Below are 23032 nucleotides of genomic sequence, written 5' to 3' on the forward strand. Positions count from 1 at the left end.
TTCGAATAAAATTCGTTCTTCCGACGAACCGCAAAAAACCATTAATTCGTTCGTATTCCAAAAATCTCTATCGACAACCTTCGATCTCCAAACCCCTTAAAACTGTTCCTACGACCGAACGCAAAACCTTCGTTCTGAAACAAAGCTCGTTCTTCCAAATAATTAGAAAAAAGCCATCAACGTATTTCGATTATAACAACCTTCGCCATCTTTCAACCATCAAATTCCACAAAGGAATTCCTAGAAATAAAACTAACAACGTGCAAAACTCCGTATCATGTACAAAATTTCTAAGCACCAAAGTAACCAAAAAGTCTAAACGAATTATCGACTGTAAAACCTAATCAAGCGTCCCACACGACGCGAGATTCTCTGGTTCCATCCGCTCGAACGAAACCTAACCTGGAAAAAGCCCTAAACAGAAGAAGGCTCGTGGCCTCGGCCTTCGACGACCCATTGGCCGCGGAGGAGACGAAGAAGACAGTCTACCAGAGGAATCACGCTACGTTTACGGTGGGGGAGTAGTGTTAGAAGGGGTGGAAGCGGCAGGAGAGGCTGCTGAAACGGGGCTGCGGCGTTCCTTCATGCGGCGATCTGGCCGCACGAGGCCGCGCTGGCGCAGCAACCTTCTTCTCCACTACGTTTGCGCGTTGTGCACCCTTCTACGGGGTGCGTCCGTGCCGGCAACGCTGTTCATGGACGGCAGACAGTTTCCACGGCACTCGACGAACGCCGTTCCCCGTCCAGTCGTGACGAAGCATTCCATTCGACCCTTGAAACCGCGACGATATCGCGTCCGTGAGCCAACAAGTCGACCAAATCATCTTCTCGTCCTCGTCGTCGACCCTCAATCGCTAAAAACGCGAGAATCTTTTTGAAAGAAGCATCATCGTGGGTCGAACACGCGACTAGCGTACTCGGAGGATGCTGCAAGCAACGTGCAGCAACGTGGCAAGCTTCTGAAGCAAGATCTCTTCCAGTGGAACCTCCGTTGGATCATCTCGTCTCTCCCTGGATCTGCTCGTTTCTTCCTGGCTCTTCCTACTTGTACGGGCTCGCGGAGATGATTCTCCGAGAGATTTAACTTTAATACAGCCCGTGTATTCTACCGGGAAAAACCAGTTTGGTGAAGTAAATCGTTCGTCGGAGAAAGATTTCGATGGTCGAACCGGTTGCTTGAGACGAATAACAGATGACAGGGTCGCGGATCGATGTAAACGACGAACAGGCTCCGGGCTCCTCGATCGCGTCTGAAAGGTGGTGGCGAAGGGCGAAATAGCCGAGACGTGCACGGTTGATCGACTTATCGAAACGAAGATCCCTGTGTCTGAGGAAAAAACTCGCGACAGTACGAGATGAGAAATAAAAGAAGCTTCGGCTACTTCTAAATAAGAAGTGTACTTTGAGAGGATTCTGTAAGTGTTCTCTGAGAGGACTCTATAAGCGTTCTCTGAGAGGATTCTGTAAGTGTCTCTTACACATCAGATTCGGATCAGACAGATCTCCAGATCCGTCCAAAAGAAGCGAGTTACGAAAGATTTTAAGGAAACCAAGTATAATTAAGAAGCTCCTGATGCATTTGTGAGCTCAGGTTTCTATGAGATTTTTAATTAGACGAGAAAAGGAAGAATTTTCTATGTAACGATCGCGATCGAACGAAGTTTTACGAGATCTTTTATTTGAAGAGAAAAGAAGGAATTATCTATGTAAAGATTGGATCGGAACAATTCGAGGAGCCAAAGAAAAAGTTTGCTACGCGTCGGTGAGGCGATATGCCCGGCGATACGACTGTGGGAAGTTGAGGACTGGCTTGGTACGAGGCGATCGCTGCCAAGGTAAGTAGCAAGTTACGCGACTCGAGTTTTCAAAGAAAAGTTTTTCGAACGTTTCCGAATCGATGCGCCACACCGGCCACCACAACCATCGGCATTTCGTACACACCTAGCACACACGAACACACGGTACGGCCTCGTGCATATGATCCCGGAACACCCAGACGATTTTTATCGCGTTGCACCAGTTCCTACTCTTAACCTGTTAATTCTTAATGGGTCATCTTTTTACCAAAGATTGATGATGATTTGGAAAATTATGGGAAAAAATGTACTTATTATGTCGTTTTTCTGTGATGTTTAAGTGAAAATGTAAAAAAATGAAACGGAGCAATAAAGTATAGGATATTTATAAACAAAAAAATTATATTATATCATATTATAAAAATCTAAGTAACGAGATAATCTGTCTTTCTCGGTTAACAGATTAATACCTATACCACGATGCACAAGTATTTGAATATCGGATGCAATTCGATCAAGAACGAACGTTTCTCTACTATTAATTGTTTACCCCTTGCCCTAACTAGGATCGATAACTCGATATTTTTACTATTAAACGAAACGGAGTCGATAAATGAAATTAATCGCAGTCACTGCAGTTGATGTCGGTAAACTTAATTTAGTACTATGTTTAAAGGAAATTATTTTCGTCTCGCCAAGCCTTCGCCTTCTTGCCGACAAATCATATCGAAAAAACTATGAAAGTGTAAATGATCGTAAAACAATATACCCTAATCAATCGCATGAAACATACACACCTACCACATGACTCAGTCTATTCGGCAAAACAAATGTCGAAAATACTTTAATGTAGCGTTCAAACATTCTTTTTTCAATTTAAATCCTTGATTATCGAAAACAAGGGTTTTATTACTAATTTCATATTTCACGTTTACTCAAAAATTCCGAGGAAATTGGTCCATACTAATTAAGAAATATATTTTCAATAAATCTCACTAATTAATCCAAGTACTCGTTTACGCTTCCATACCTTCGAATAACGGACTTTGTTTATCAGTTCGGTAACTTTTTTCATTAGTCAACATATATTAAAAATTATTCCTAAAAAATTATTCCGCGGTAGCTAAAAAAAATCTACTATTTTTTAATTTTCACCAATTAATTTAAATCCTCGTTTACCCTTTCATACTATAAAAGGACTATGTTATCGGAAATTTGCTAATTCTTGAAACATTCGAAAATACTCCAGAGAAATGATTCCAGCGAAAAGATCTTTCAAGAGTTATTTAAAAAACGATTCCACTTACCCAAGTTCTCACATACAAATTTTCCAAGAAATTCCAACACTATAGTTACACTGATAGTTCTATATGTAAAATAAAATCTCATTAATCGACATTTAACTTTCATATAAAATTTAAATCTTATTAATATTTAATTTTTATGTAAAATTATAATCTAATTAATATTTAATTTTTATATAAAATTTAAATATCATTAACACGTTCAATGCAAAGTCGATACATACATGGAAGAAACGCGTGTATGTATTCGAGCGATACCCGCATTGAACGTGTTAAGTGATATTTAATTTTGGTACGAAATTTAGGTCTCATTAGGTAATATTTGATTTTTATATAAAATTAAAATCTCGTTAACTAATTCAAATTTTCTCTCGGATTTTATCTTATCTGGTTCTGTGGAACATAGGACAAGATTCTATCGTTCATAGAATATCGGGAATCGAGTAGATCGACGTTTAACTTTTCACGATGGGCGCGAGGCGAAGTAATTTCGTCCCGGTTGTCCCGTTCACCGTGTTAACAGCTTTCGATAAATGTCCCGTCTTTGTTGGCTCGTCCGGCTCGTTTTATGCCCGTCGATTCGTCAGCGAAACATGCTTTTACCCACGAACAGATCGAAACTGCTTTTATCGAGTCACATTTTACAACCGAAAAACCGATCTGCCCAGTATCCTCGCTATCTTCTCTCTTAATACTTTCTGATCAATACCTGTCCTAAACTCTAGAACGTAGACTCTTTCGAATCTAGAATAGAATCTACAATCGGAAATAAAGAATTCTTATGGAGTTTTCGATGAATTGTTATCAAATGTTAACGATAATGATTTAACACTGATAATATTGGTAATATTTCGACTTTTAAAGTTCAGATGTAACGATATGAAAGCCTGCAAAGTTTAAACATCGCGATATCATTATTTACGAATTCTAAGGTAAACTCTAAGCACAGTAACGTGATAATCTTTAAACTCTAAGGATGCGATCAAACTACAAAGATAGTAACAAGAAACTGCTATTAAAATATTCTCGCTGGATCGCTTCTGCTATTATCTTCAAAATTTTCTGCCTTCTAATTATTTCATCAGTACCTTACTTTCGCAATATTCTTGACATAATGATACGATATATAATAATTTATTCGAAATATCCTATTCAAATAATATAATTCAAACAATACTACGATATAGTATGATATAATATAATAATAGTAAATTAAACTAAGATCTACGTCAGTAGGCTGAATTTCTCATAACAACGTTAACTGTGTTTCATTAGTTCTGCGTTTCGTGTTACTCTTAATAAGTAAAAATCTAAATATAGTAGTAGAAGAATTTTCTTATGCATGACAGTACAGACAAGCGGTTCGCATAAATAAAGATGTATCCCACGAGGATACGTTTTGTACATTCTTAGCAAGATAGCACACATATTATGCATTCAGGCAAGCAAACGGCTAAAACTATAACAACAGGCAAATCGAATTTCTTGAGCCCTAACAGCCGTAATGGGAAAAGAGCAAAGCAGCAAATATAACAGAATAAAACAGAAAACAAAAGTTAAGTATTTCATCGTATATATTTCCTATATTAAAAACATTCTAGTGTTTATTTAGAGTAATAATTACAAACTAAATTTGATATAAGGACTTTTCTCATTTATATGCTCGACTGCTGTCTCTTTTCGAGGAATTTTAACCTAACAAATAAAAGAAGAAGCTGCAAAGAATAGATAAGAAATTTTTAACTGGATGTTATCCTTAAGCCTTATAAAGTATAAAAATTGTTAATATCTTATATACATTTCTCTCACAAATTCCTAAAAACGTACATACCCACGTACCTTCTTCATATATCCCCAAATATTTTAAGCTGGCAAGTAAAAAAGAGAAATTACAAAAATAAAAATCTCCCAACTCCTTAAATTTTATTCTCGTATGATTCGAAAAATTCCCAACCATCGAAAAGAAGGTTAAGGGATAGAAAATAAAAATTTCTAAATTAAAAGCGTCCTAATCCTATGTACAACCATTTCTCTCAGAATAAAGATTCTAAAAGATCCTAACCATATATAAAGAAAATTAGAAAGATAGAAAATTGCTACATAAGAAATTAACTAACCGCAGGTTTTTCTCATATATCTCCAAAAATCTTAATTTGGTAAGCGAAGGAGAAGAAATTATGAAAACAAAAATTTCTTGGTCCTTTAAACTTTATACACTATATGCGTCTCTAAAAATCTCAACCGTGAAAAGAAAAGATAGAGATCTCTAAATTAAAAGCTTAAAAGCTTCCTAATCCTATATACATTTCTCTTGGCGATCCCTAAAAAAAACCCTAACCGAGCTGGAAGAAAATTAGAAAGAAAAAGGAGCGCTACGTAAGAAGCTGACCCCAGTTTTCCACAAATACTGCTACAAAATCTTCGCAAAACCAATTTCCATTTCGCCCTATCCATCAAATTCACCCTCGTCTATAAATTCATCCTCGACTGTCTTTATCTCGCGAAACAAGGATACTCGCGTGAAAGAAGCGTCTCCGGAGTCGATCCGACGCAAAGGACGAGTCTGTCGATTCGTCAGTGAAATTCGCTTTTACTCGTCGTAAAGGCGCAGGCGTCACTCGCGCATAGATAATTCATAACGACGAAGCCGGCCTATAGTTGTCGTATTCCAGCACGCAGTTTCCTTCCAGCGACCCTTCTCCGCCTTTATTTTCCTTTTTCCTCGTTTCTTCGTCCTCTTTTCTGTTTTATTTCCCTCGCCTTCCTCCACAGTCAAGGAGAATCTCGCAGCTCTCGGATCTTTTAACGTAATTGGTTGCCGGTTTGCGCGAGAAATTATGAGTTTTCCTCCTTTCCCGCAAGAATATTGTTATTATTCCTGACTTTTGCGAGGGAAACGAGATTCCCTGGATACACGAAGCATCGCTGTCTCGAGGTTCTTTGAAGGTGGACTCGATAAAAGTGGTGGTTTGAAGAAAGAGAGAAATTTCTGGAGATTCTTCAGATTTTCGTGCCAATCGCGTAGGCCATTAGCGGATAATGGTATTTTTGGGAATGCTGTTTGCGAAATTTAAGTAAAAGAGAATAATTATTTTCGAATTTTCCAAAATTTACTATTATAACGTGCTATTTTAGGCTTCAAAACTCTGGTGAACTAAAATCGTTTATTTATTTTAATATCGCTTTCCGTTCTTAACTGTTAAAGTTAGCAATTTAAATGCATTGACAGTAAAAGATTCTGCTGAAAAATAAATTGTAATCGTTACAATTCCCAAAAATTAAATCGTAAAAAATATTGAATATGAAGTATATTGATATCTGAAATATCGAAAAGAAGAAAGAAATACACAAGTTTCTATAAAAAAAGTTTTCAAAGGGTAGGCCAAATTTTCTATGAATATAAAGATTCCATAAAATTACACAGAATGTAAAAAGTTCGAAGTGAGTCGAGTATTTGCAGAGAATTAAATATTTTACAATACAAATAGGGTGCAAATCAATATCTATTTATTTTCTATGTTATTTTCAACGATACTCGAATTTTTCTAGATTGCCACTTAATCCGAACAACTTCTATTCGAAATAGTTATCGAAATAACGCATGTGTAAAGAGTTACGGAGGGAATATATAGGTCCCGGTCATAGCGGTTCGAAACGTGTCTGACAATAGACGATCCATTTTCCCTTGCTCTGTTACATTTCGCTTCTCCGTCGTGCTTCTTTGTTCGGGTCAATCATTCCCTCCGCTATATTTAGCTGTATCCTCTTAATACATCGATGCATTATTTTGAAGACTGTACCGAATAAAAGTCACTTGGATTAATGAAAGCACCGTCAGCAGAGCTTCTATTTCAAATCCTCAAACGTTATCGCCCGTTTATTCCATTTCGAAGAATAACTTATTCTCCCTCTTTGTATGTAAAATCGCCGAGCTTTTTACACGATGAAACGTAAAAAACGAAGAGAAATATCATTCGCGTCCTTTCACAAAAACTTCCGCAAGTATTCCTTTTTACGTGATTTATTTTATATCAACGTAGGATACATATTTTTGTAGACTACATTATTATGCAATGATGTATAAAAAATTCTTTTCCAAATTGATATATTTCAGGAGTCCCAACTATCATTGGCCGTTGTTATATTCAATCACAGAGTTCGAATATCGTTCCTTATTCGAAACATTTCTTAGTAATATCTAACAATTTTCTCCACAGCAGAAAATTTATAATAGAGTGATAATTTTATGATATTCTACATACTACTTTGCGACATAAACGTGTTTTGATATTTCTTCTGATCCGGAATATTTTACAACAACAAATAGAGACTTTACTCTGCTTCAGCTACTTCACGAGATCCAAAAATCTTTCTTTTTAAACATCCATTTATTTGAACTATTTCTATCGTGTAAACAAAAAATTACAGCAAACAGAAGCAATAAATTGTCATCGTGTGAATTCCAGTTATACAAACTATTTGTCTTTCGTACTCTTTAGAATTTTTAGTCGATGAAACGAATTTCTCTGCAAGTTGCATTTCTTCAGTTCTGTCCAATCAAAATACGAAATTCCATAAAAATTCGCGGTCAAGATACGAATAGTATCCCTATAACCCTACGCAGTGGACCTTCCACGTCGGATTTGATTCGGATTTATAAGTGCATATTTAAGTTGATCCCATGGCTACATCTCGCGTAAATATTGTACATATCTACGTGTCTTTTCCCTTCTTGAACGCCAGTTTACCGGAAGTTCGAGGCTCTTGAAGTTTTGAAACATCTCAACTTGACCTGATTGCCTGTTGCGTGTTGCCATGCCTTATTCCATCCATCTATTTCACCAACCCTTTCTCACCCTCTCTGTCTTCCCCATCCTGCAACATTTCGAGAGACTTTTAACACTTCTCAATCCTTCTCACTCCGCGAGATCGTTAAATCTTTCAAGATGCTCCTCGATCGATCGACAACAGCGAAGAGCAAACGTTTCGATGGGCCAGGCATTAAGATTCCTCATCCACGGGATCCAGCCGTATCTTTCGTCTTATTTATTTACGCTACTCCATTAACGGTGGACGAGCTTTCCACGAGCATTCGACGTCTCATCAATTCGAAATAATCGATCGATTCTGAAGAATTCGTCGAATGGCGATGCCGGTAGGAAAAAGACGGCTAATCGGATATTTCAGATTCTCCGTTTTATTTTATTTTCTTTGATATAGGGAAGAAAGAATTTTTATGGAGGCAAGGAATGCTAGAGGAATTGTATAATAAATAGTTGGTATAGCGTGCTATGAGTTATGGAATTTTAAGAATAGTAGGAAAATAGTTTGCTAATTGTGGAAAATTCCAAAAATCGTGGATCGACCATTTGAGAGTTTAATACACGCGATAGTTATCAAAAATATTTCTACGTATTCTTATTAAGAGTTTGTTTTCGTCTCAGCTTCTGCGTTTTATTTTCATAGCGTTAAATCGTTCTCGTCGTATGAAAGTACTTTAACGCTATACTATATCGATCTCTTTGTAGACTGCGGAATCTTTCTGCACGTAATACGATAACTAATAGCAACTAATTCGATCATCCACAAACCACCATTTATCAGAAGAAGAAAAAAGATCCTAAAGACAAGGGTGAAACCATGGAAGAAGTAAAGCGACTCGTTTCGAAAACGAAGTTTGTCAGAAAGCCTATTTACGTTCGCGATTCTCACAGTTTCCACCTTAATTACAACCGACGTTGTTCGTCCCTTAATGAGAACAAAGAGCAGGCTGAATATTGAATTTCTGGCCAGGCATTTTTCCCGACTGAACGAAAATCCTCTTACGGCTTTCACGGGCGGGTATCGCGCGCGTAAAGCGCGGACTCTTCATTACGCCATTGTTCGTCGCGTGGTCGCTCGTTGTTTTTCTTTTTTTCACCCCTCTTTTTCCCACGCTTTCATCCCTTTTTCTACCTTTTGTCCTGCCGCCCTTTCTTTTCTCCCCCACTATCTCCCTCTCTCTCTTTTTTCATGACCAAAAAATCGTCGGCCGAGCCTTAACCGCTTTGAAAGTGCGACGCGAATCACGACCGAAAGTTACGTTACAAAAGTCCTGCAACCTGCGAAGAAAAATATTGTACGCCTATAATCACCTTTCCTCATTTCCTGTTTTCCTCATTTTTCAGTTTTTCCGTGGTTAGATGATTTCTATGTGGCGTTTAAATTTCCGCCGGGATAAATTAAAGAGGGTTTAGAAGAATTTAATCCTCGGTATTTAATCTTATAAAATTAAGTTAAGACTAGATGGAAGATTAGATAGAAGATTAAATTGAAGAATGTTCGTAGAAAGCACTGTAAGTGCCAAAGTTGGAAAATTTTACGCTTCTACCGGGAAATGTTCTCCGTAGCAATGAGAATACAGAATGTAGTACAGAATTTAAGTGCAATTTACCTTCTCAAATATTTCTTAATAATGTTAGAAGATGGTGTCGTTCGTATGTTTATCGACAGCTGTGTAGAAAAGAATATAAATGCCAATAAACATCGGTTAATTGTTTCTTGACTTTTGCCTATACCACCTACCCGAATGAACGAGACTGTGGATTTTTTTACAAGAGACGGCACATAGGCTTTTCGCAGATGCGCCATTCTTTTTCATAAATTTCAACTACATTAATACATAAGTTTTCTCAAGTTGAAAAATTTTTTGTAGTTACAGTTTTTCCTACAGGTTTTTATATCTCGGGTTTCAACGTAACATTTAAGCGAAACTTACGTATGCTTTTATGGAAGTGCTTAAAGCGAATTATTTTAAGAGGAAAGGAACATTTTTGGCGCAAAAGTTTAATTCGAAAGATTTATTCGAGCTTTATGTAGATTTCGTAGAAAAATGACCGTAGCGTGTATTAGTTTGCAACCAAAACTGCATATTTTGACTACGGTCACGTAATATTCAAATATTTGGATATATTCGAACGTTGAAAATCCGTTTGTCCTATTCGTTTTAAAAATACGTGCAACGTTTAAACCAATCAGGAACCCTTAAATATTCCATTGTATGTATTTGTACTAACAATTTCAATCCCTACTAGAAAAAAAGAAATTTATTCGATCTATTTTGGTGCGTAGCTGAATAAAACAGCCTAAAAGATACATCCAATTTTTATTTTCCATCGTTCCGAGGGCTGAGATCACGAAATGAACCCCTCGAATCTAAGTTTCGTGTCACAAACCTCCATCTTCGTCTCCAATATCCTTCAAGAACTTTCCTTTCGTTCTCGAAATAATTCTCTTGAAACACCTCCATAAAGAAAATTCCCAGTAAAATCAAGAAGTTAATCGACGAAGGGAACATTATTTCGAAGCGTTACCGCGAACACAGTTTCGACGACGCAAGGAAATGAGGAAAGTTACGATCCGACGGCGAGGGTGGTTCGGTTGGAATAAAGTAGGGTGGTCAGAATGGAAAACCGTGTCGTTCGAAAATATTTTCTCGCGGCGTTTTATCGAGTTTCTACCATTCTTTCCGTTCGAATGCGCTCGCCGTGAAAGGCGTCGCCAAAGGTGGATGTTACGCGGGAACCTAGCTTCGGAACGTTCAAAAGTTAAGGGCAGGTCTATATATCGCGTGATACGTTGGAAATCCTATCGTATCGCTGGGCTGTCTGCGACCGAAAACTTCCGCACGGCGCAAACTACCCCCTCCTGATCCCTCTTAATTTATTTATACAGGGCGTCCCATAAATTTGTCCGCACAAACTTTCCCGACCCTGTGTTTTACGAGTAAAAATAAAACGAACTGGTCGGATATAAATATTCGTGAATTCATTATTAAACCATTCGTCCTAATCGCTTCTATGTATAGGTACTACTTGTTTTTAGATGCGTTTTTAATTTGCTTTTTGCTTATTCTTTAGGATAAAATGTGTGGATTAGTGGCAGAAATTTGGATTTTATTTAAATGGAATAAATTTTGTTTCGGGAATATTATAGTAACGATATTGATAGTAATAATAATAGTAATAACAATGATGACGATCTGTTCAGGAGCTGTTAGATTAATAAGCCGTGTATTCTGTAAATAAAACTTAACTCACCTATCTACACTAAACTTGGCGAATTCAATTCTCCTAGGCGAGGGAAACAAATGGGACTCGACTTACCTAGCAAAAAGATAAACCGGATAGTCTTGGGATTTAATCCTCCGTCATCTATTACTCCGGAAGATTCAAGAAACAACTAGCCATTTTTCTTGTTAACTTCCGGCGCACCGCTACAAGTAAACAAATAAATTAATCGATTAACGAATTTAGAAAAATATTTGGTCGATCGAAGGAAAGGATATCGAAAGTAAATGTGCATTTCACGTTGCAATGAAATCGTGAAATTTTCTAATCTGTACATTGTCCAGACAGAACGTGCATTTGCATGAGATTTTGGCAAAAAGTATCCATAAATACTATACGTTAAATAATACGTTCATTTATTAGATAATATAGAATGCTGCTACTGGTAGAACTTTTAATTTCGTTGCACGTGAATCCGTTTATACCAATTTTAGTGTACAATTAATACGCACATATATGTATACATTTACTAAAGTAATGCATTCATTGCAACACGTATAAATATGAACACGTGCTTCACACGTTACAAATGGATATATAACAGTTATATGTATTACAGTTATCGGGATGTTAAACGATATAAGAACTCTTACACTATAATATTTAATGTTTAAGAAATCTGTGAGCCGATTGAAACGAACCTGTTGAAGTCGTTCCAAAAACAGTATTCCGTCAAAAGAATTCGTTAGCCAATCTTTCCCCATCATCCATCATAAAATGAACACGAAAGACAAAAGTCGAGTATCAGTTCGCTGTAAATTCTTCTAAAGCTTCGCCAACCCTCTTCTGTCTTATCATCAACATCAACACACTAAACACCAACCAACCAAACCATTCCCTCTCAGAGATGCTTCCAAACAAGAGACAATCCAAAACGACGAAGAACCTAGAGCGATTAATCGTAAGAGGTGGTAACAATGGCGCTATATAACTGGCGATCGTAATCATGGAGCAATTTAATCAGTCGCGAGAGAGGAGTAAATAATAGGCGGCTACGAAAGTTCTTTCGGTTCTCAGATCGTTTATCACAGACAATAGCATTGTCTTTTTCGAGTAAATTACGATTAGACCGTGGATTTGTATACACTTTTGTTGTATAATTGTTGCATAATTGTATAATTTAAATGAAAGAAATTAAAAAAAAGAAAGAATTAAAGAATATGTAAACTTTCCAAAGTACAATACATAAAAATATGTAAAACCTACGAAGTATAAATATGCAAAAATATATAAAATTTCAAGATAGCATGTTTGTAGCTAGAAATACGCAAAACTATGTAAACCTGCTTGCAATGCCGTAGAGCAAGCAATAAAATATACTGCTATATGAAATTTCTAAAGAATTTCTTTCTCGTTACAGTATCTGGAGGGTGAAATAAATCTCCGCTGAGTTTCTATTTGTTTAGAAGGATTGTTCGATAGAATCGAGAATCAACGATTCTTTAGAATAATGAAAATGTATTAATCACGTGGAGAACATATGAGAAAGAACGGTGCAATTAAATGAACAATACATATATATATATATATATATATATATATATATATATATATATATATATATATCCTATATACATAAACACATCATTATTTACATAGAAAATGAATGGAAATATGGAAAACATTGTTAATCTTTTTAAATTAGCAGAACATTTGCACCCGCAATAAATCGCTGTAGTCTCGATAAACTAAAATAATCACGTTGTATATATAAATAAATACATTCGGTAGGAATAATAGACACTGGTGCACGTGTGGATAATTTTCGCGAGAGTAATAGCAAGATAAAACTGTTGGTATTTGTAATTATCGTTTAAGAAACGAGAAAATAAAGGATGGATAAGAGATAAGGATGAAGAGAGGAAGAGATTAGAAGAAGGAAGGCATAGAAGCAGGCTTTTTATCCTCGGAGCGGCAAGCTGCAAGAGCTTCTCGTTCGCAAATGAGGTACGAGCGTCGAGATAAGGGTGGAAAAGCCGCGGGCCAACAGGGTCGAGCGTACACGCGAATAAAGGGCGATCAAACGCGATAAAAACTCGCCTCGAGAACCGATAAGCCCTAATTGAATGTTCCCTCTCGATTTTAGCCGGCCCGTAAAGCCGGAAACTTTAGGCGTGCCCGAACGATAACCCTGCCAAACCCTGTTCACCTAGACACGCGCCACTGCGACTCCCTTTTTTCAACCGCAATTCAGTTCAATAGGAGAAGGTTAAGGGATGATCGGTTATAAACGAAAGATTAGGAACTTTCGAGAAGGCAGTGGATCCGAGGAGGGCAGTTAGGACTAAAATTGGCACGTCAGACGAAATGAATGATTTTTAAATTCCTTTGAACAGTTTCCGATTATGGAATTATTAAGACTGAAGTTAACAACTCAGACAGGACGAATGGATTGTACAATACATTCCTCTAAAACTTCTACGGTTTGCGACTTTGGAATTATTAAAACTGCAATTAGCAAATCAGTCAAAACGAATAATTTTTACACTCCTTTAAGGATGCCTTCGGACTATCGATATAAGTATATCGTCAATATTTAAAGATCTTCGATTAAAAGTACTCTTCAGCTTCTACAGTTTTTGGTCTTTAAAATTATTCAGAATGAAATTGTCAAATCAGCCAAAATGGCTGAGTTTTACATTCGTCTAGAGATACTAGAATTTTTTATTTTGGAATTATTAAGAACATGCAGGTGTTTTTTAATAATATTAATGTGTACTTTTATCGAAACATTTGTAAAAATGAATATTGACTTGTATTAAAAGTATTAAAACTTGTATTAAATTAATTTTTTTATAGGGAAATATGGAAATATTTAGTTGCGTTAAGTAAAACACGTAAAATATAATGCAATTGCGTAAATGCATCTTCAGAAGCACATTACTCGGAACAAGATGACTTTAGATTGCACCAACCACAATGAGAATAATCAGTCTAGAGAAGTTTACGGCTTACGGTTTACACCGTATACAAATTGAGTGATATTCGCTTCATAGCGATAGAATTGCAAAACTTCGCCACGTGTATAAGCAGTATCGAGAAACTGCCTCTGCCCGCTATAATACTAGGAAATTTTTACTTATCGCTTCTTTTACATTCAACTTCGTAGAAATTTAAATTTCCACTGAACTTTTACCGAATAACAAATAAGTTTTCAAATTGAATAACTTTAAGCTAGCCTGATTTTAATTCCAGTAATATTTGAAAGATATTACTCTACGTAGACGTATACGTATGTTAAAATTTAATGTACTTTTAAAAAGATCGTTAACTTATCGATTTTGAATTTTGCATATTGATGTATCAATTTTCACGAAGCTCGTAAGTTTCCTTGTATAATCGTAAGTTTTCCGATTTATTATCTTTCTATTTCTTCGATTCCTTAGCCGAAAGTTTCGTCCTTTTCGTCATCCTATCCCCATTAGCGTAGTTCCTCAATTTCATAACACTTTCCTTCGCAACATTTATTTTCTCAAACATAAATATTATAATCTTCGTAATCACCGTCATATTTCCACTCTTTCAATTACAGAAATATTACGATTCTTTTCCTACTTCCATTTTGCTAGTCACAAATTTCATAATCACGACTCTTTCCATTTCTTCATTTCCTCAATTTCAAAATTCGTTCCCTTTTTATAGCGGCTCGATGACAAACTTTGAAACAGTTTCCCTTTCCAGCTTCGCAACCACTTCATAATTTTCATAATCTTTCCCACCGTCCTACTTTGTCAATCAGAAACTTTACAATTTTTCCTCGATCAGAAACTTTCCAATTTTTTCTCAATCAGAACTTTCATCATTTTTGCAACACTCTCTATTTTCTCTTCTTTCAATGCCAAATTTCGCTATCTCTACAATCTTATCTTACCTTCTTAATCATAAATTCGTTGATTGCAATCCTTCTCCTTTTTTATATTCAATATCAATTATAAACTTCACAATTTTTCCAGCTTCTCAATCACTGAAATCACTGCAGTTTCCCCAGCGTATCGATCACAAATTTCATAATTCCCTCTTGATTTTAAAATTACGTTTACGTACCATTATTTACAAAACTGCAAAGCCACTACATACCATTCACAAAACTCACCCTACGTACTATTTTACACCCTCTTCAACCACTAACATCAAGGGGAATCTATAAAAAGAGACGGAAGACAGTCTAACACTCGAGTAGAACCACTCGAAACCACGAATAAGAAAAGATTGAACGTCACAAAAATATTGACAACAGTCAGAAGTAGGGATTATAGGATAATCCATGTGTAAGAATAGACGTCGACCATCAACGTCACGATGTTCCTTTAGAAACATGAAGAATCAGGGCACGGATAAAGAAAGAGGGAGACAGAAACTCGAGTGGGACGCGTATGCACGAATTAAAGAGCAACGTTCATTAGTATCGCGACGGACTGTGAAACGACCGAGTTATTAGACGCTTTTGATAATTAAGAGACCACCTCTAACATCGATAATTGCTGCCATTAGTTCTAGCAACAACAAAGAACGAAATAAATCCATTTAAATATAAAACACCTAAAACTTCATAAGACAACCCTTAACTATTATTCATGCAGCCTCCGCTATTCCAAGCTTTAACTATAACTTCGCTATAACTTCAAAATAATATTTAATCGTTATTAGCATAGCCTTTTTTATTACAAAATTTAACTACTAATTATTATTCCACAAAATAAAGTTTAATTATTACTCGCATAGGCTACGCTATTATAAAATTTAACTATATTGGCTGTTACCTCACAAAACAATCATTGACTATTACCGATACAGGTTTCGTTGTTACAAGCTTTAACTATGAACTATTATTTTACGAGATAAACTTCGTCACTATCAGCTATAAAACGATCAATTTGTAATTTTTTACGGCAACTTTGTAGATTTATAACGTAGTTTGGAAATATCAATTCAATCCATTCTATTCTATTCCTATTGAAATATATATATAAAGGTCTTGTCCCTTCCTTACATTAAGTATTCTTTCATATATCTTTCATTTTATTTTCTCTGAAACAAATTTCATACTTTAGTAATTGATAGTTGTAATGTTAATGGATAAAGTAGTTATTATCGACAAAAAAGGAGTTAACTATGTAAATGCAATAATAAAAATAAAATAATCTATCGCATCTTTTATCGATAAAGGATACATAAATGAAAAGCTTTGATGCAAAAAGAGAGATTTACGGTCGAGCTAGAAATAGACGAAATCGTTCGGGAAAATCGAGTGAGGTTGCAGAGCGAATGGATAGAATTGAGACCGTGGTAAAACGTTGGAGAAGAAACGTTAGTCGGAAGAGAGAGTCCAATGGAATTTCGCCTTAACCCCGCCTCGCCGCTTTTTCTCTCGACTTCCGGCCTGTCCCCCAACTCGAAACACTTGATAAGAAAATAGAATTTCTCGGTGTAAATTGATTAAAGCGGGTTTCACGCGGTATAGTAATGTTTTCAAATAGCTCAGATTGTTGTTAACTAATTCGATCTTCATCTGAATAACTACTGTAGATAGAAACGTTATAGTGAGCTTGGTATGTACAAGATTATATATTATACTTGATATATGCAAGATTTATCTTTTATCTTTTTATATTTCAATTTTACTTAAAAAAAATCTTCGACTACTTGTTAATAATAATAATTTATAGACCATGACAACTCCGATGCTCATAATCGTAATTAACAAACACTCTAAAATTCGAAATAATTCGTTTAAAAAAAGAATATAACATGTATATAACACGTATCAGAAGCTCTCAATTACTTACTGGTACTAATAATCTTATTCTTAAAAATCTTATAGAGTTCTCAAGATCTCTTAGAATTCTTACAAATTCGAATTGATTAATTTAAAAAGAGAGAAAAACAAAACCCCGAAGAATCTAATAATTTATATAAAAAGATCTTCAATAATTTACTAACGTATAACGATAAGTTACAAACCAATAAAATCCTGAAAACTTCCTAAACTCCCTCGAAACTAAAATAAAGAAGAAAAATTCCCACAATGCTAATAACTGAAACCACGCAGTTCAAGATATCGCAAACCGAGTAACTACTAACTATTAAGTTTCGTATTCCTGCGACATTCTCCAGCCATAGGAGCACAGAAACTCTTTCAAATTTTATTTTACGACTATCATCTGAAATTTCAACCGACTTGTAATTTGAATATTCTATCATAAGGATAGTCAAACTCGACATTGGAATGCTGGCACCTATTCATCTACAAGGAGTTTTCACTAGGTATATAAGGAGTGTGTGTGTGTGTGTCTGCGTGTATGTGTGTAATTGACGTTAAGAAAGCAGATTAGGTACAAGGTAAACGTAACTGTTATTCGTCTAGCAGAGATTCAGTCGACACGACAAGCAGATAGTTACGAGCTCGTTATCTCGCGCGAGCAGACGCATTTAATTCGAGACACTTGAACTTTTCTCGCGAACACGAGAATTGCCAAGCTCGTTTTTCCAACTGCACGACGAATACTCGCTCCGCCCGGTTGGAAGAAGTGGACGGTACCACGAAACAGAAAATATGGACGAGACCTTGGCTGATGAACATACATATGTATGTGCAATGTGCATGTATGAGGTCTGATTTGCAAGGGAAATGTTGAATTGATTTGGCGAGAAGAAAGTACAAGACCGTCACTTATTTTACATTCTGAAATTTTAAAGTGAAAAGTGACATTTACTGGAACTAATAATTGTGGAATTTTTTGATTAAAATTACTCCCAGTTCTGAGAGCTGTTCTCATTCAGTAACTATGAATAACAATGACTAATATGAAAGAAATATAGATCAAATAGGTATTTTCTTTTAACTACTTCTTCCAAAATCCTAGAAATCCTCCCATTAAAAATTCGAAATATCCTAGGCGCTAGATTCCAAAATTCCAAGATTCCAAACCCTAAACTTTCAGCCCTCATTATTATCTACAGCCAGCTAAATCTAAAAAAATCCTGGATCTTTAAACACTCAGCGCTTTAAAAATCCTCTAATAGTTCTACAAATTCCAAACGTCACATTTCAAACATGTTAAATGCTAAAAGCTCCACAAATTCCAAAGATTGCAAACTCTGAACTCTCTACCAAAATACCAATCTACATGTAACTAAACCTCCAATCAAAGGTCATCGCACCTTAGTTTACGCTCTCCTAATGCGAATCTACATCCAGTACGAACAATCTGCCTAAACTGTAGCATCCACTCATCACGAACCTGGAGAAACAGAGAGAGAGAGAGAGAGAGAAAGGGAGAGAGAAAGGGAGAGAGAGAGAAACGAAGATGTTTCAAGTCAGGCTTGATTAAAAGGCATCTCTATAAATCTGCTGGCCGGCAAGCGGAACCGTAAAGGGTCCTTTAAACGACTTATTGGTTCTCGACCTATTTCCTTAAAGGTTTCCGTGACTTTCCGGCTCGTCCCTCTCCCATTATACGCTCGAAAAGCCTTCTCTTCTTTGCAGACCACGCCACATCGAGTCTGGACATCCTCTAATTGACGATCCAGTCCCACAAGGAACGAAAAATTTCAGCCTTTCTACGGGGATCATGCTACCTTCTCGCGTCCCAAGCTTTTCGTTAACGCGACACGTTCCTTTTCTACCCTTTTTCTAGCCTCTTCTTAGAGAGTTCTAGATCTCTCCCTTTCTCTCTCTGTCCGTCTGTCTCTCTCTCTCTCTCTCTCTTTCTCTCTTTTTCTCAGCGGAAATTCGGTCCAACGTCTCTTTGTGTCCCTCACTCTACCCCAGAGGCTGCAGACTCCCACGCCTCTAGCTGCTCGGGCTATCGATTGCGAGCTGCCAGGGCCACGAAGACCCCTGGCTTGGCTTCGTTGTGCTAACTCGTTACGCGGTGTTACCGCGTGTCCCGATTATACTCTGGCAGAACCGGAACAGACGGTGTGTCTGCACCCACAGTGCGATACGTGTATACGTATACGTAACGAGCATTCACTATCATTCTTTTGAGTTCTGTGTCGGTTTTCGACTTTTCTTTGTGGCCATATGAAGTAGATTTTTTTAGTTTGACCGTGGTGATGAGTAGACCTACAGATGTTTACACAATTTACATTTTTATGAAAATAATTAATAAAATGGGATCTAAATAGAAATTTGCTACATCTACTAAATATCATGATAAGTGATTTACTTTGATTATTTTATATAATATTTTTGCATGTTATACGTATTCCGTATTTTTCGGAATTTTTGATTTGTGAGCACAAACATACGTTCAGAAATATCAGAATACTTTTAGAAAATGAGGTAATAACTGTATTACAAAATTTAAAAACGTCATTATATCAGTAGGAGAATAATATATCCAAATAACGATTCAAATTCAGAGATCATGCAACAGAAAAGGAACTAATAGATAAAGATAATTAGTCCATCTATTCTCCTTGCCATAAACCAACCTCTCGTTTGTTCATCTGCCATCATCATCGTTTAATTTTTCCTTTCTTCCTTCCATCATCCCCGTAACACCTTATCGTGGCATCTACAGCTCATTTTGTATCTACTTTTTCATGCCAACTTCCTGCTTTCCGCGTACCGCCGCTCGTTATCTCCACCAGCGGCCCAATCCACGCAAACGTTTCTCCTCGTTGCTGGTCGATTCGTCTGTGTCCGCTCGCTTTTTCTCCTCGTACAATATCAAAACATCTTCACGAATACATAACGCATAATCCTGATCGAATAGGTCGGCTCACGAGATAAACTGAAACGCAGAGGGACAAAATTTAATTTTACAGGTCCGCGTAATTGAACAAAGCAGCTTTGAATTGATTAACGTAGAAAAAGAAAGAAAAACGGGAAAGTCTGATAACATATAGGAAATCTTCAACTATTTACTAAATATACTAATTTAAAAATCAATAAATTGCTAAAATTTGAATTTAACAAAGTTTGTTAAAATTTTCTAACGCTTCGATCAATCAAACGAAGAGACTGATAATATATATAATTAATAATAAAACACGTATAGTAATCGGCCTAGTTGCGTGGAACATCCTGTACGATAACAGGAGAAGACGAATAAACGAAATTTCTGCATGCATCGCTGTATTCTCGGTTAGAGACCGCGAACTTTGGAAGGTGCTCTGGAAATCGGTGAATTTCGATATGAATTTCATGTTGTAACAGAATTTGAAACGAAATTTGCGAGGAAAATCCGACGTTGCTTCCAAAGTGTTCCCGTGCAAATAGTTTCGATATTTGAATAAATTACTAGTGGCTGTTCGGAAACGCGTAGAAAGGTTTCGTGAAGTTTGGCCATGGCACTGCGAATACACGATTTGTCTATGCAAATTTGTATGGAATTATTGACCTGTTATAGGATGCTTACTGCAGAAAGTATAATTTCACAGAGAAATGTATAATTAATTAGACAAATTCCAATAGAGGCATGGAATTTAAACAATTTTCAAAATTATATGTTATTATTAAATACAATGACTAATCTCCTGTAAAAAGATTTAATACAATTAATAGAATTTATTCTACTTAAATTACTCTACTTCGTACACTTATTATTACTACAAGTATTTGCGTATACTGTATAGTTATATGTTCGAAGTTACGCGACTACAGTAACCTCCCCTCGGTTTAGATACATCTTCCCGATTTACATAGCTTGCACTAAAGATGCAAAAACCATTTGTTCTAACAATCAAATTCATATTCTCGTGCTCGATTCACTTTATGTTTTTTAAGATACGTTACATTCTCAAAGTATCGCCAAGCGTTGTCTGTTGTTGATAATCAATGAAATAATAATCAATGATGCAATTAATCTAAACCGCCGTTCACTATGTTAATATATGTGTATAAATTATAACGAAGTGTTAAGATATGTGTATACGTATATAACATATATAAGTAAATATGTATATACATATGTATGTGTATTGACTAGTCAATATCAGTTAATATCAAGTAACTATTACTTCAGACCCAATTAATATCCGATTACGAGGGGTTACTATATTTATAATATAGAACATAGGAATGTAATAATATAGTAATATAAGAGAATTGTACAGTAGTACAAACCAATGTAAAGCTTCTTACTTGGTACGTTCGATTTCTGACGCTCTCATAACCTCTATTGTGGTACGATCGACTACATCACGGGGGAGCTATTGCTTAGACGCGATTCACTTGGATTATCTCCGGCGTGTTAATTAGTTACGCGCGTTAGAGCTGTGTCGATTGTAGCGCTGGGCTTGCAGCATCAATTCCAATTAAACTGGCCTATCCCCAGAGGACTGCGATTCCTTCGCGTTTACCACCTGACAACAGATGCTCGGACCGATCGCATAGTTGCATCTTGCATCTCGAATAGCTCGAGAATGTTACAGGAAATGGTTACGCCATCTGCGATAAAGGAAATCGAGCGTAGAACGAAATATCGACTCTTATGTAGCTATGGTACAGCTATTTACTTCAATGTTATTTACTATCTCACATTTGAAATTTGCATAAAGTGTTAATAAAGGAGGTAGAAGAAATTCTTGGAAATAGGTAACCGATTCTATTAATTCTTACCCTTGCACAATCAAATTACAGATATAATATGAATAGTTAATGAATACTACAAGTACGGTATAATCTATATATGTATCTCGAAAAGAAAAGAATTTAAATTTTAAATTACACTTTTGGCGAACCTCGCAAAGTCCTTTTATCCATTACCAATTTATTCATTTCTTTCTTAATTATTTTTCTAAGGAATATTTCAATGTAATGTTTTATATTTTCCCCGCAGTCAATCTTTTATCTTCCGTAAAAAGAAAATAATTTTTTAAGAACGTTTATTAATTTCTTAAGAATACTGCACCAAGGTAACTACTCAAAGTCTTTTCTTCGTCAGTTAACAATTTTCTTGTTTCTTTGAAAATCAATTTCCTGCTGGTTCTTATCAGTTTTTTTGTAATATATAATTTATCTTTTGAAAATTCTCTTTTCCTCAGAAGAGATTTTCGAATTTTTCTGAGAAATAATATCTTGACGTTTCTTATTAATTTCCTGATAACGTTATGATGTAATCTTCTATCCATCAAAATCCACCTCGAGGCACCTTTACACTAAAATTTCTCGTGCATGAGTCCCATCGGTTAAAACATCTTATCAATCATGAAACAAAAAGGGAAGATCAATTTCTTCATCAATCAAATTTTCTTGGAGGAAGAACAGGCAGACGCCTCCACATTCGGCCGACCGATCTTTCTACGTCTCCTTTTTATTGAGTTTAGCTGAATTCGTCTCGATTCAACGTGTTCGTTGAATCGTAAATTCTCGTTCCACGTGATATACAAGGTGTTTCAGAGTCACAACTCAATCAAGCAACATTATTATATTATTCAGCCAGAACTCGAAACACAAAATATAATCTAATTCAGAATAAATGAAATACGATACAATACAATTCAAGCGAAATCAATTATAACACAATATAAACTAAAATTGAACGAAATACGATATAGTACAACTAAAATACAATGCAAATGAAAATAAATGAAGAAAAAAAAACAACTATTGCCAATACGACCACTTGATCCTTTAAATGAGTTGCCCTTTAAACAGAAACGTAAGTATGAGTTTTAAACACTTTTTACATGAAATGATACTTCTAAATAAAAGAATTATTATCCGAATGACGAATCAATCGCATCTTCACCAGTTAACAGATTAATTGCAATTTTTATTGTATTGTATCGTATTTCATTTAACTTTAATACAATATAATATTATGGAAAAATACAAAAAATATGTATCTTCCGTTTATTACTTTTTTCTATT

General features: G+C 35.8%; 1 protein-coding gene and 1 long non-coding RNA gene across 5 annotated transcripts in view; one reads left to right on the forward strand and one right to left on the reverse strand.

Annotated features, from left to right (window-relative positions):
• The window catches only part of LOC138187446 (uncharacterized), a 44542-nt gene extending 29326 nt beyond the window's left edge, over positions 1–15216 (reverse strand). The window contains exons 1-2 of the long non-coding RNA XR_011175176.1: positions 15080–15216; positions 11245–11354 (exon numbers count right to left, since the gene is read on the reverse strand). This is a non-coding gene — a long non-coding RNA (uncharacterized LOC138187446). The remainder of the gene's footprint in view (positions 1–11244; positions 11355–15079) is intronic.
• Positions 193–23032, forward strand: part of LOC138187427 (potassium channel subfamily K member 18) — a 32892-nt gene continuing 10052 nt past the window's right edge. For 3 of the 4 annotated variants that reach the window (XM_069128202.1, XM_069128201.1, XM_069128200.1), the window contains exon 1: positions 193–1835. The gene's annotated coding sequence lies outside the window, so the exon portion shown is untranslated. The remainder of the gene's footprint in view (positions 1836–23032) is intronic. The other variant, XM_069128204.1, reaches the window with a different exon arrangement.

This window comes from Bombus flavifrons, chromosome 15 (assembly GCF_040668555.2).
Source record: "Bombus flavifrons isolate JBK064 chromosome 15, iyBomFlav1_principal, whole genome shotgun sequence".
Classification (NCBI taxonomy): Eukaryota; Metazoa; Arthropoda; class Insecta; order Hymenoptera; family Apidae; genus Bombus; species Bombus flavifrons.